We start from the raw sequence: 10,588 nt of genomic DNA, 5'->3' as shown, positions 1-10,588 counted from the left end.
AGAGGATCACACTCTGAACAAGGTAGAGGGATGACAACCATCTCCTGAGTGTCTGTGAGGAAAGTGTGTCCCTGTTCCCTAGAGCACACAGGTGGGTGTGTTCTGCAGCCGGACCATGGGCACCCAATGCTTTTGGTTATAAGGACTGGGAGGTACCACTTATCCTTAGTTAAGTTGCAGGTGGCTAGGTGATGTGGGGGAGCCACCAGTCCTTAGGCCCCTGATGTGGGTAGGTGAAAAAAAAAGCAAACCAAGCCTATTGCCGTCGAGTTGATTCCAACTCACAGTGACCCTAAAGGACAGAGTTGAACTGCCCCATATGGGTTTCCAAGGAGCACCTGGGGGATTTGAACTGCTGCCCTTTTGGTTAGCCATCATAGCTCTTAACCACTATACCACCAGGGTTTCCAAGGACCCTGTTTAACAGGCAAAACAGTGTCAAACATTAAAAACCCCACCTCTCCACCACACAGCTGAAACAGTTGCAGTCTGCCAACAAGGGCCTATTCTCCTGAAATGGGCCCACACAGGTCCATGCAGGGGGGAAAGGTATTCAAAGCCCGCAGACCGTTTGTGCCTGGACAAGAGCCACTTCTGTCCTGAGCCCCCCAGTTTAGCAGAGTTGGCAGATTATCTTTTCCCCCAGTTGTTAATTTATTCCTTCTCCAAGGCTTGGAGAATGGCTCAGGGTGCACAGTAAGACCTACCTCAGTCCCAGGGAAATTCACAGCCACTGGGGATGGAGTAAAATAAATGCAAGTAACTTAGCTTTTGCCGAGAGCGCTGTTCTTCACCGGTTCCGGAGCTGTAGGCAGGCTATGCAGCTTGCTGTCTCTCACTGAGGAAACTACTTCTGGAATGCTACTGCCAGTCCCACTGCGGTTGCTCCAGGGGCATGTGCCTGAGGGGTGCTGGCTTCAGGTGAGTCACGTTTGGCAACTCCTCACCACTTCTGAACTCTCTCTCCTTCCCCCGCCACTCAGTCCGTTTTCTATCTTTGCCTTTGATGTTCAGGGCTTCTAGCTTGTCATATATATAATCATTTCACTTTTTTTTTCTGGTCTTTGTTGTAAGAGGGATCGCCGGAAGCGTCTAACTACTCTGCCATCTCAGCCCCACCTCCCCTCTAGGGGTGATGAAATGTTTTAAAATTGATTGTGGTGATCATTGCTCAACTATGTGAATATAGTAAAAACCACTGACTTGTGTGGTGTAAGTGGGTGAATTCTATGGCATGTGAATTATTTCTCAATAAAACTTAAACAAAAAGTGGACTAATAGAAAAATATTGATTTTCTCCCTAAAACTATTTTCCAACTACATGTATATCACATGTATTACAGATATTTAAAAAATTGGAATCAGACTTTATATATAGGTTTATCCTACTTTCCCTTCAAAATATGTATTAGGTTCCTACTTTGATCAAAGTACCATGGTAGGTATTGTTGAAATACAAAGATGAATAAAGCATGTCCCTTCTGTTGAGAAGCTTACCATATGATTGCTTCCATTCACTTGACTTTTAGCTGCTGTGGTCTGCAGGTGGTATTACTTTTTTTTTTTTTTTACCTGTCCAAATTAACATCACTAAACTTGAGTGAGTTGAGAGCAGCAGTTAAAATAATCAAGAGAATAGAAGGATTTTGTAAGAAGGCATACCGAAAACATTTAAACTTTTTAGTCAGCAAAGACAGATGTGCAGAGGAGCTAAGCTAGCTTGAACTGAAATGCATGCTCCAAATCTAGGAATTCTCAACCTTGAAGCCTTTGATGAATCCCTGCTGTATCCTAGCTTCATTAAATCAGCGTCTAGGGGTGAGACGCAGGCAACCGTAGGTTTTCAAAGCTTCCCACTTGATTGCAATGTGCAGATGAGTTTGAGAACTACTGGCCTAAATGCTTGAACTGAGGAGTTTCATGGCAAAATAAGGAAACGTATTACTTTGTAAAGTGGGGAGCAGCAAACCCACCAGTACTAGTTTCCGTGGGGTTGATTCTGATTTATGGCAATTCCATGTGGGATATGAAACTGTGCTCCATGTCAATGGCTAACTTTTCAGAGGTAGATTGCCAGGCCATTCTTCCAAGGGGCCTCTGGGTGAACTTGAACCTCTAACCTTTTCCAATTGAGCATGTTGGCTCCACAGAGGGACTTTGGCAGTAAACCTAGGGATTCCTTTATCCTTCAAAGTGTAGGTCTGGTGGGGTGGCCACGCAAATATAGAAGGCCGTTCCCAGCATCCTGATTGTGATAAAGACCTGTCAGAGGCACATATGAATTTACAAACTAAGAAATGGAGCCAAGGGTCAGAGGCCAGGAAAAGCAGCCATTAGTACATTAAAATGGAGTTGCTAGACCAAAACAATGTCCTGAAGGATATCCAAGAGGAACTGAAAAAACCTGTTGTCTGTTGCTGTTGAGTTGATTCCGACTCTAGCAACCCTATAGGACAGAGTAGAACTGCTCCATAGAGTTTCCAAGGAGTGGCTGGTAGATTTGAACTGCTAACCTTTTGGTTAGCAGCTGAGTTCTTAAGTAGAAATTTCAGGAGTTAACCCCTTGAATGCTGGATGATGATTATGCATGGCCCAGTGTATTTGGTTGGCTTCAAAGTGGAAGTGTTATATGGCAGAGCTGGGCTTGTGAAGACTTACAGGCTACAATCAAGGGCAATTAGAGATATTTGGGGTCTACCGCTATCTTTTGGCCTTTACATCATGAAGGGCAACCACATCATTCCTTAAAACTCCCTAGACTCCACTCTCATAACAAAATACTTGGCTGAACAGATTGCCCTCCAATCTGGTTCAGTGGTTCCAGTAGAACTGCCCAATGGGGTCTTCAAGGCTGTAATCTTTGCAGGAGCAGACTGCTGTATCTTTCTCCCACAGAGCGGCTGACGGATTTGAACCGTAGACCTTTCGGTTAGCAGCCGAGAGCTTAACCACCACCAGAGCTCCTCTTTTATTTACTTATTAGAATTGATTTGCATGTCCTAGAAGGAGAAGAGCATTACAACTGGAAGTCTTTGTCCACCATTTGATACAACTAGGGACAAACGTTTCTGTGTTTGCTCAAGGCTCTATGCCGAACAGGATGCACTTTAGACATCACGGTTTTTTGGCAAGGCATTATTCCTTCAGTAGCAGTGGAATTAACCACAGAATGTCAAACTCCATATGATTGGGGTCTTGGCACTGGAGTCATAGTCTTGGCACTAGAACTATTTCCTGGCACAGGAACCTTGTGGAATTGCTTTCCTGTTATGTTTCAGCTGTCCAACTGTACTATCTTCACTCCCAAGGGAAGCCAGAGAAGTAGGCTAACTTAGTTGTGGGGAAACCCCACCCAGGCTTTTAGAACTGGTAAGCGATTTCCCATGGTGGAAACCCTGTCAGAAAAGCAGGAGCGGAGCAAGCATTGAAAGGGTCCAAGAGAGGGTCAAATTCCAGAGCAAGAGAGGACCCTGGCTTAAGGCTGGGCATTCCCTAAGACGTTTGATTTAGAATCAAGTCAGGATATTCCAGCAACTCTGAAATAACCCTAACCTGAATATCTGAAGAGGGTGTGGGGCGGGGGGGGGGGGGGCATTTGATAGTTCCTTTTTCTCTTTGATTACATTTTAAAGTACATCTTCACCCAAGTTTTAATTGCTTATAGGATTTAGTCCTGGTACTTTGAAAAGTCAGCATATTAGAGATTTTATAATCCATGTGCTGGGAAAGATAACAGAACCCCAGAATTATAGTTCAGCTAACACTATCACAAGAGACGATTGTAGTTTTGCAAAAGAAAATGTGTTTTGTGTTTTTTTTTTTCAATTTTGATAGAATGGATTGATATTGACCTTGAAGCTGGAGAAATGAGTGAGACTTTGAAATAAGGGACACTGTGCTTGTGTTATCTTTTCTAATATCTCTTTCCTTGGCTACTGGTTAAATCCCTGGGTTGAAAAAATAAAGTAGTTGGTAAGTGTTGGGATTGTCTCTTAATTTTCTTTTTACTTTTATATGTTGACGCTGTTTGATTAAAGCAGTTGCACATTCAGTTTATTTTCTTAAAGTTTGTTATAGAATACCAAAATTCTGCAGATTTGTAAATAAATTATATCTAACTGTACATAAGCTGGGTTACATTCTTGTGTGAATCGCATCAACACTGGCAAAATGTTTAAATAAACATGCTGCAGAAGGTTAAACAGAGGTTACACAATTTGTTCTCCCCCCCCTTTTTTTTTTCATACCAAGTTCCTTAGGCTCTTGGATTCATTCTTAGAGTTTCTATTTTGCTCAACAAAAATTTCAAGAACAAAAAAATTTCACAGTCAATCTTAGCAAGAACTATTAATATGCCTTGATATGCAGCATGTTAAAAGGTATATTCATTTACTTAATCTAAACAAAGTCATGACAAAAAAATTCACTGCTCCAAAATCAGGATATAAGGCATTCACGATATAAAAACTGTTTACTAGAGAGATTTTTTCTTTACAACATCAACAGAAATTTCAACTCTTAACAAAATTTAGGGGTGGAGTGAGTATTGGGTTAAAGGGATATAAATAATTGGAATTCCTTTGTGTGTCTAGTGAGGCCCACCACCCCCACCTTCTTTATATAATGGGACCTATTCTCTTGACCATGAGTCCCTGGGTGGTGCAAACGGTTAATGTCCTCTAGGCCGCTAACAGGTTGACAGTTGGAGTCCACCAGAAATGCCTGGAAAGAAAGTTCTGGCAATACACTTCTGAAAAATCAGCCACTGAAAACCTTATGGAGCACGGTTCTACTCTGACACACACGGGGTCACCACGAGTTTGAATTTTCTTCATGGCAATCGGCTATTCCCTTGACCACAGGGGTTGACGCATGACTCATGTCGGGCCAATCACAGTACCCTATTCTCTCAGGTCCAGGATAAACATGCCAAGCAAGCTGCAACAATTTTAGTCCTTTCCTGGACTTACACAGCCTGGAGCTGTAAGTAAATAATTCTTTTCCTTCTCTAGTCAAGGAGCTATTGAAATGTGAGTCTGTAACCATAGGCTACCACTTTTCTCTTTGCGTGAAGAATGTCCTTTTGGAGAAGGGGAGTATGAGGGCAACATGCAGATAAAAGCAATGAGATGGGTACAGTCATTGGAGGATTGTGAAAACTTGAAGACACTGGAGTTACTGAGTTATAAATCATTGATTGGAGGCAGTGTTAAGTGTGGCGGGAAACTGTTGTATTTTTCAACCAAAACCAATTGCAGTTGAGTTGATTCTGACTCATGGTGACCCCATGTGTTGCAGAGTAGAACTGTGCTCTATACGGGTTTCCAAACTGTGACCTTTCAGAAGCCCATAGCCATACTTTTCTTCTGAGGTGCCTCTGGGTGGGTTTGAACTACCAACCTTTCTGTTAGTAGTCAAGTACTTAACTGTTTGTGCCAAAAAGGGACTCCATGTTGTATTTATTACTGGGTGTTATTGAAGATGTTCATCTATTACATCATTCAGTGTGTCCTTTGTAAGTAAATACATTCCTACTCCTGTTTCCTTGTGGAGAGAGATCCTTAGTGTCACGCTCTTGGTCTCCCTTGCCACTTATTACTCTTCACCCATGGCAAGAAGAGTGCCTAGTTTAATTGGTGAGTTGGGAAGAAGGAACGGAATATGCTCAGCTAACCTCCTCCCTCTTTCCTCTCTGTGGGGATCTTTCTGGTTTAATGACATGCATACTGAAGTACTTAAAAAGTACTTAGGAGAAGGAAAAATAAGGTGGATTCATGGATGGTTAGAAGGATAGATTGATGCATAATTACAGAATAAAGTAAGAATAGTTAAATGTTAACTGTAGAATTTAGGTAGTGGGTATATGAGTGCTAATCGTAAAATTCTTTCAATTCTACTGTATATTTGAAATTTTCATAATAAAATGCTGGGAAAAATCAGCATGCATCATGATGATTTATCTTGACACAGACATTTGCTGTAAGTTGGGAAGCAGACAGTCAGTGAAAAAGAGCCTTGTACTGAGTATTGAGGTGTGCAGATCACATTGGGATTACAAACAAGTGTAAGTCTAGCTGGACAGCTTCAAAAAGTGGCCAAACAGGTCATGCTAGCGATTGTCTATGAGCAGCCATTCTTCCTCACTTGTGAAAGCTATTGCTTTATTCACTGACATGAATTATGAAATCTTACTGTCCTAACAAGAAGGCCAAGCAATGGAAACTGAATATTTGGGTAACCAATGGGAGGTGGAGTGGGGTGGGAGAAAGACACTGTATAACTTAATTGAGATAATGCTTGTGCAATGTGTAGCATGTTGTTCTCTATGATTATAATTAGCTTATTACCTAAAAAGAAAATTATATAAAGGTATGACATTGTAATGGGCTGAATAATGTCTCCCAAAAGATACGTCCAAGTCCAAACTCTCGGTACCTGTGAATGTAACCTTACTTGGAAATAAGATCTTTGCAGATGTTGTTGTTGTTGTTAGGTGCTGTCTAGTCGGTTCCGACTCATAGTGGCCCTGTGTACCACAGAACAAAACACTGCCCAGTCCTGTGCCATCCTTACAGTTGTTGTTATGCTTGAGCCCATTGTTGCAGCCACTGCGTCAATTTACCTCATTGAGGGTCTTCCTCTTTTCTGCTGACTGTGTACTTTACCAAGCATGATGTCATTCTCCAGGACTGATCCCTCCTGACAACATGTCCAAAGTATGTAAGACGCAGTCTCATGATCTTTGCTTCTAAGGAGCGTTCTGGTTGTACTTCCTCCAAGACAGATTTCTTCCCTCTTTCGGCATCCCATGGTATGTTCAATATTCTTCGCCAACACCACAATTCAAAGGCGTCAATTCTTCTTTGGTCTTCTTTATTCACTGTCCAGCTTTCACATGTATATGATGCTATCGAAAATACCATGGCTTGGGTCAGGCGCACCTTAGTCTTCAAGGTGACATCTTTGCTTTTCAACACTTTAAAGAGATCCTTTGCAGCAGATTTGCTCAATGCAATGTGTCTTTTGATTTCTTGAGTGCTGCTTCCATGGGTATGCCACCGGTATTCAGATACCAGCAGGGTCACCCATGGAGGACAGGTTTCAACTGAGCTTCCAGACTAAGACAGACTAGGAAGAAGGACCCGGCAGTATACTTCCAAAAAGAATTAGCCACTGAAAACCTTATGAATACCAGCGGAATATTGTTGCAGATGTAATTGAGTTAAAAATATCAAAATGAGATTATCTTAGATCTAGTTGTTGTTAGTTGCTGTCGAGTTGGCTCGGATTCATGGCAATGTCATGTACAACAGAACAAAATGTTGCCTAGTCCTGCACCATCATCACGATTATTAGTATGCTCAAGGCCACTGTTGCATCACTGTGTATTTTGAATGCCTTCCAACCTAGGGGGTCATCTTCTTAGGCTATATTCTGTTGTGATCCATAGGGTTTTCATTGGCTACTTTTTAGAAGTAGATCACCAGGCTTTTCTTCCTAGTCTGTCTTAGTCTGGAAGCCCTGGTGAAACCTGTCCACCAAGAGTGATCCTGCTGGTATTTGAAATAGTGGTGGCATCGCTTCTAGTATCACAGCAACACACAAGCCACCACAGTACTACAAACTGACAGATGGGTGGTAGCCTGTATTTAGGGTGGGTCCTAAATCCAATTACTAATGTCTTTATAAGAGAAAAGAGAGAGACACAGGAGAGAAGGCCATGTGAAGACAGAGGTAGAGGTTGGAGTTATGCTGCCACAAGCCAAGGAACACCCACAGCCACCAGAAATGGAAGAGGCAAGAAGGATTCTCTCCTAGACCTTCAGAGACAGTGTAGCCCTCTGGACATCTTGATTTCAGATTGCTGGACACCAGAAATGTGACAGAATAAATTTCTGTTGTTTTAAGCCATCCATGTTTGTGGTAATTTTTTTATGGCAGCCCGAGGAAATGAATAAATACAAACCTTAAACCAAGAAAAAGGGCGTGACAAGGAACTATGTAGTGTATTACAACTGAACGGTATTAATCACCTTGAGGAGGTTTCCATCCTTAGTGTCTCCTCCTCACTAAAGGAGAGTATATTCTACTTTGAAAATCACCAACTTCTTGGGAGTATGTGGTGCCCTCAATAGTGTTGTCTCTAAACAAAAGTATGAAAACCAGTGGTATAGATAATAATTGTGGTCTATCAGATGGCTAACAGATAATTATCCTCTGAGAGAAATGCCACTCTATATTTTGTTGCCTATACAGCGTAGGCAAAGGAAAATATATTATCTGCATTTGAACCATTTACATGGGGACAAGAATGTTACGATATTGGCTCTAGCATTCATTTTCAAGACCTTTCGGTGCCTACTGGTAGAAAAAATATCGCAGTGAGTCTTACAGAGATGGTGTTTGTTTCTTGGAATGTCACAAAAATGTCTATGTGACTTATAAGGCAGAACAAATGTCACTCTTTGGACTTATGATCTGAACCCTAAGTACATTTCCATTTCCCACTCTTGTCATTCATCCACAGTCAGGGTATGTTTCAGTCATCCTCAATTACTTTTTATTTTTTAAATAAAATTAAGATAATAGTAACACAAGTAATTCATACCCATTGCAAAATAATTAGAAAACACAGGGAAGTCAAATGGAAATAAAATTTAAATTATGTTAGCCAAAGATTGCTACCATTAACAGATTGGTACACACCCTCACAGAATTTTTCTATCCACGTATAACTGTATATGTAGTTACAAGAATTTGATCATAATATACATACCATTTGAAAACTTGCTTTTTGCCCCTTAAACTATATACACAAGGATAGCGTATGTTAATAGGCATAGAACTACCTCAATTACTTTTTATGGCTGCATATTACTCCATTTTAAAAATTTACTATAATTTAATGAATACCCTATTGTTGAAGAGAGGTCCCTGGATGACTCAAACAGTTTGTGCTTGACTACCAACCAAAAGATTGGTGGTTCAAACCTACCCAGCAGCATCTCAGAAGAGAGGCCTGAAGATCTGTCTCCATAAAGATTATAGCCAAGGGAACTCTTTGGAGCTTGGTCCTACTCTGTAATACGTGCAGTTATCCTGAGTTGGGACGGACTTGATGGCAATGGATATGGTTTTGGGTTCATTTATTCAACATATGTTACTGTAATTACTATTATAAACAACATTGAAATGAATATTCTTTATGTATTAATCTTGAGCGCATGTCTAATAATTTTCTTAGAAGCAATATATGGTGCCAAAATGCCCACAGGCAAATTTATATTGGTTTACTCTCCTACCAACAGTGTTTGTGAATTCGTGTTTCCCCCACAATCTCACAAACTGGGAGTTATCGACCTTTTTAAGGCTCGTTAGTTTGCTGAGGCAAACAAATGGAATTATATCATAAGTTATATTTCTGTGATTATAAGTGATTTAAAAAAAAAGATGAAATGATGCTCATTCTACAATTCAGGAGTGCAAAAGGCTCACTTTCTTTACTCAATTCATTTTTCACAGTCTTTGCATTCTCATTCCACTGCGGAGGTGGAAACACAATCTCAGTCCCAGATTCTTTTCCCTGGGATCACAGCCAAATTCGAGGAGACTCACTAAGTGCTAAGCATTGGGTTTGTATATTGGGATGTGAGGGAGGATTCAACTGACTGCGGATGTACATACTAGTGTGTGATGAAATGAGACGGCCATCTACCCATGCACGATGAGGGGCAAGAGCTGTTGTTCATTGTTAGTTGCCGCTGAGTCATCTCCAACTCACGGTGACCTATATATAACAGGAAAAATGTTGCCTAGTCCTGCGCCATCTTTATTCTAGTTGGTATATTTGAGTCTACTGTTACGGCTATTTGATCAATCCATTCCATTGAGGGTTTCCCTCATTTTTGTTGGTCCTCTACTTTGCCAGACATGATCTTTTTCTAGTGATTGGTCTTTCCTGATAACATGCACAAAGTAAGCAAGCCAAAGTCTTGCCTTTCCCAGAAGGAACAAGAAGGTGTCCCTTGTTCCTGTCCATGAGGATCTTTCAGTTTTGACAGCTCACTTCTTTGCTTCCTCACAAAGAGGCCCTCTTTGGGGGCACAGGCGTCGTTCTGCTGCCCTAGCATGTGGGAGTTATCGTAAGGTTCTCAAAGGCTCCATCTGCCTAGACACACCACCACTTCCCTAAGGCAGGGAATATGGAACCCTGGCTGTTCAAACGCAGGGAAAGGCGGAGGGAGAAAGTAAATACCAGCTAGGAAACATCTACTAATATTTTAGAATATTATCTTATCACATACTTATTAGTCAATTGAACTACTTGTTTTGTGAAATGCCTGTTCTTGTCCTTTGCTTACGTCAACTACTTTGAATTGTCCCAAAGCACCATGGTCTCTCATACTTCCAAATGTCTCTGTGCAGACTATTGCATCTTTTTTTTTTTTAATTTTTATTAAGCTTCAAGTGAACATTTACCATTCCAATCAGTCTGTCACATGTAGGTTTACATACATCTTACTCCCTTCTCCCACTTGCTCTCCCCCTATTGAGTCAGCCCTTCCAGTCTCTCGTTTCGTGCCAATTT

This window comes from Elephas maximus, chromosome 5, assembly GCF_024166365.1.
Source record: "Elephas maximus indicus isolate mEleMax1 chromosome 5, mEleMax1 primary haplotype, whole genome shotgun sequence".
Classification (NCBI taxonomy): domain Eukaryota; kingdom Metazoa; phylum Chordata; class Mammalia; order Proboscidea; family Elephantidae; genus Elephas; species Elephas maximus.
The sequence above is the reverse complement of the archived record's forward strand: the minus strand, read 5'-3'. Positions refer to the sequence as shown.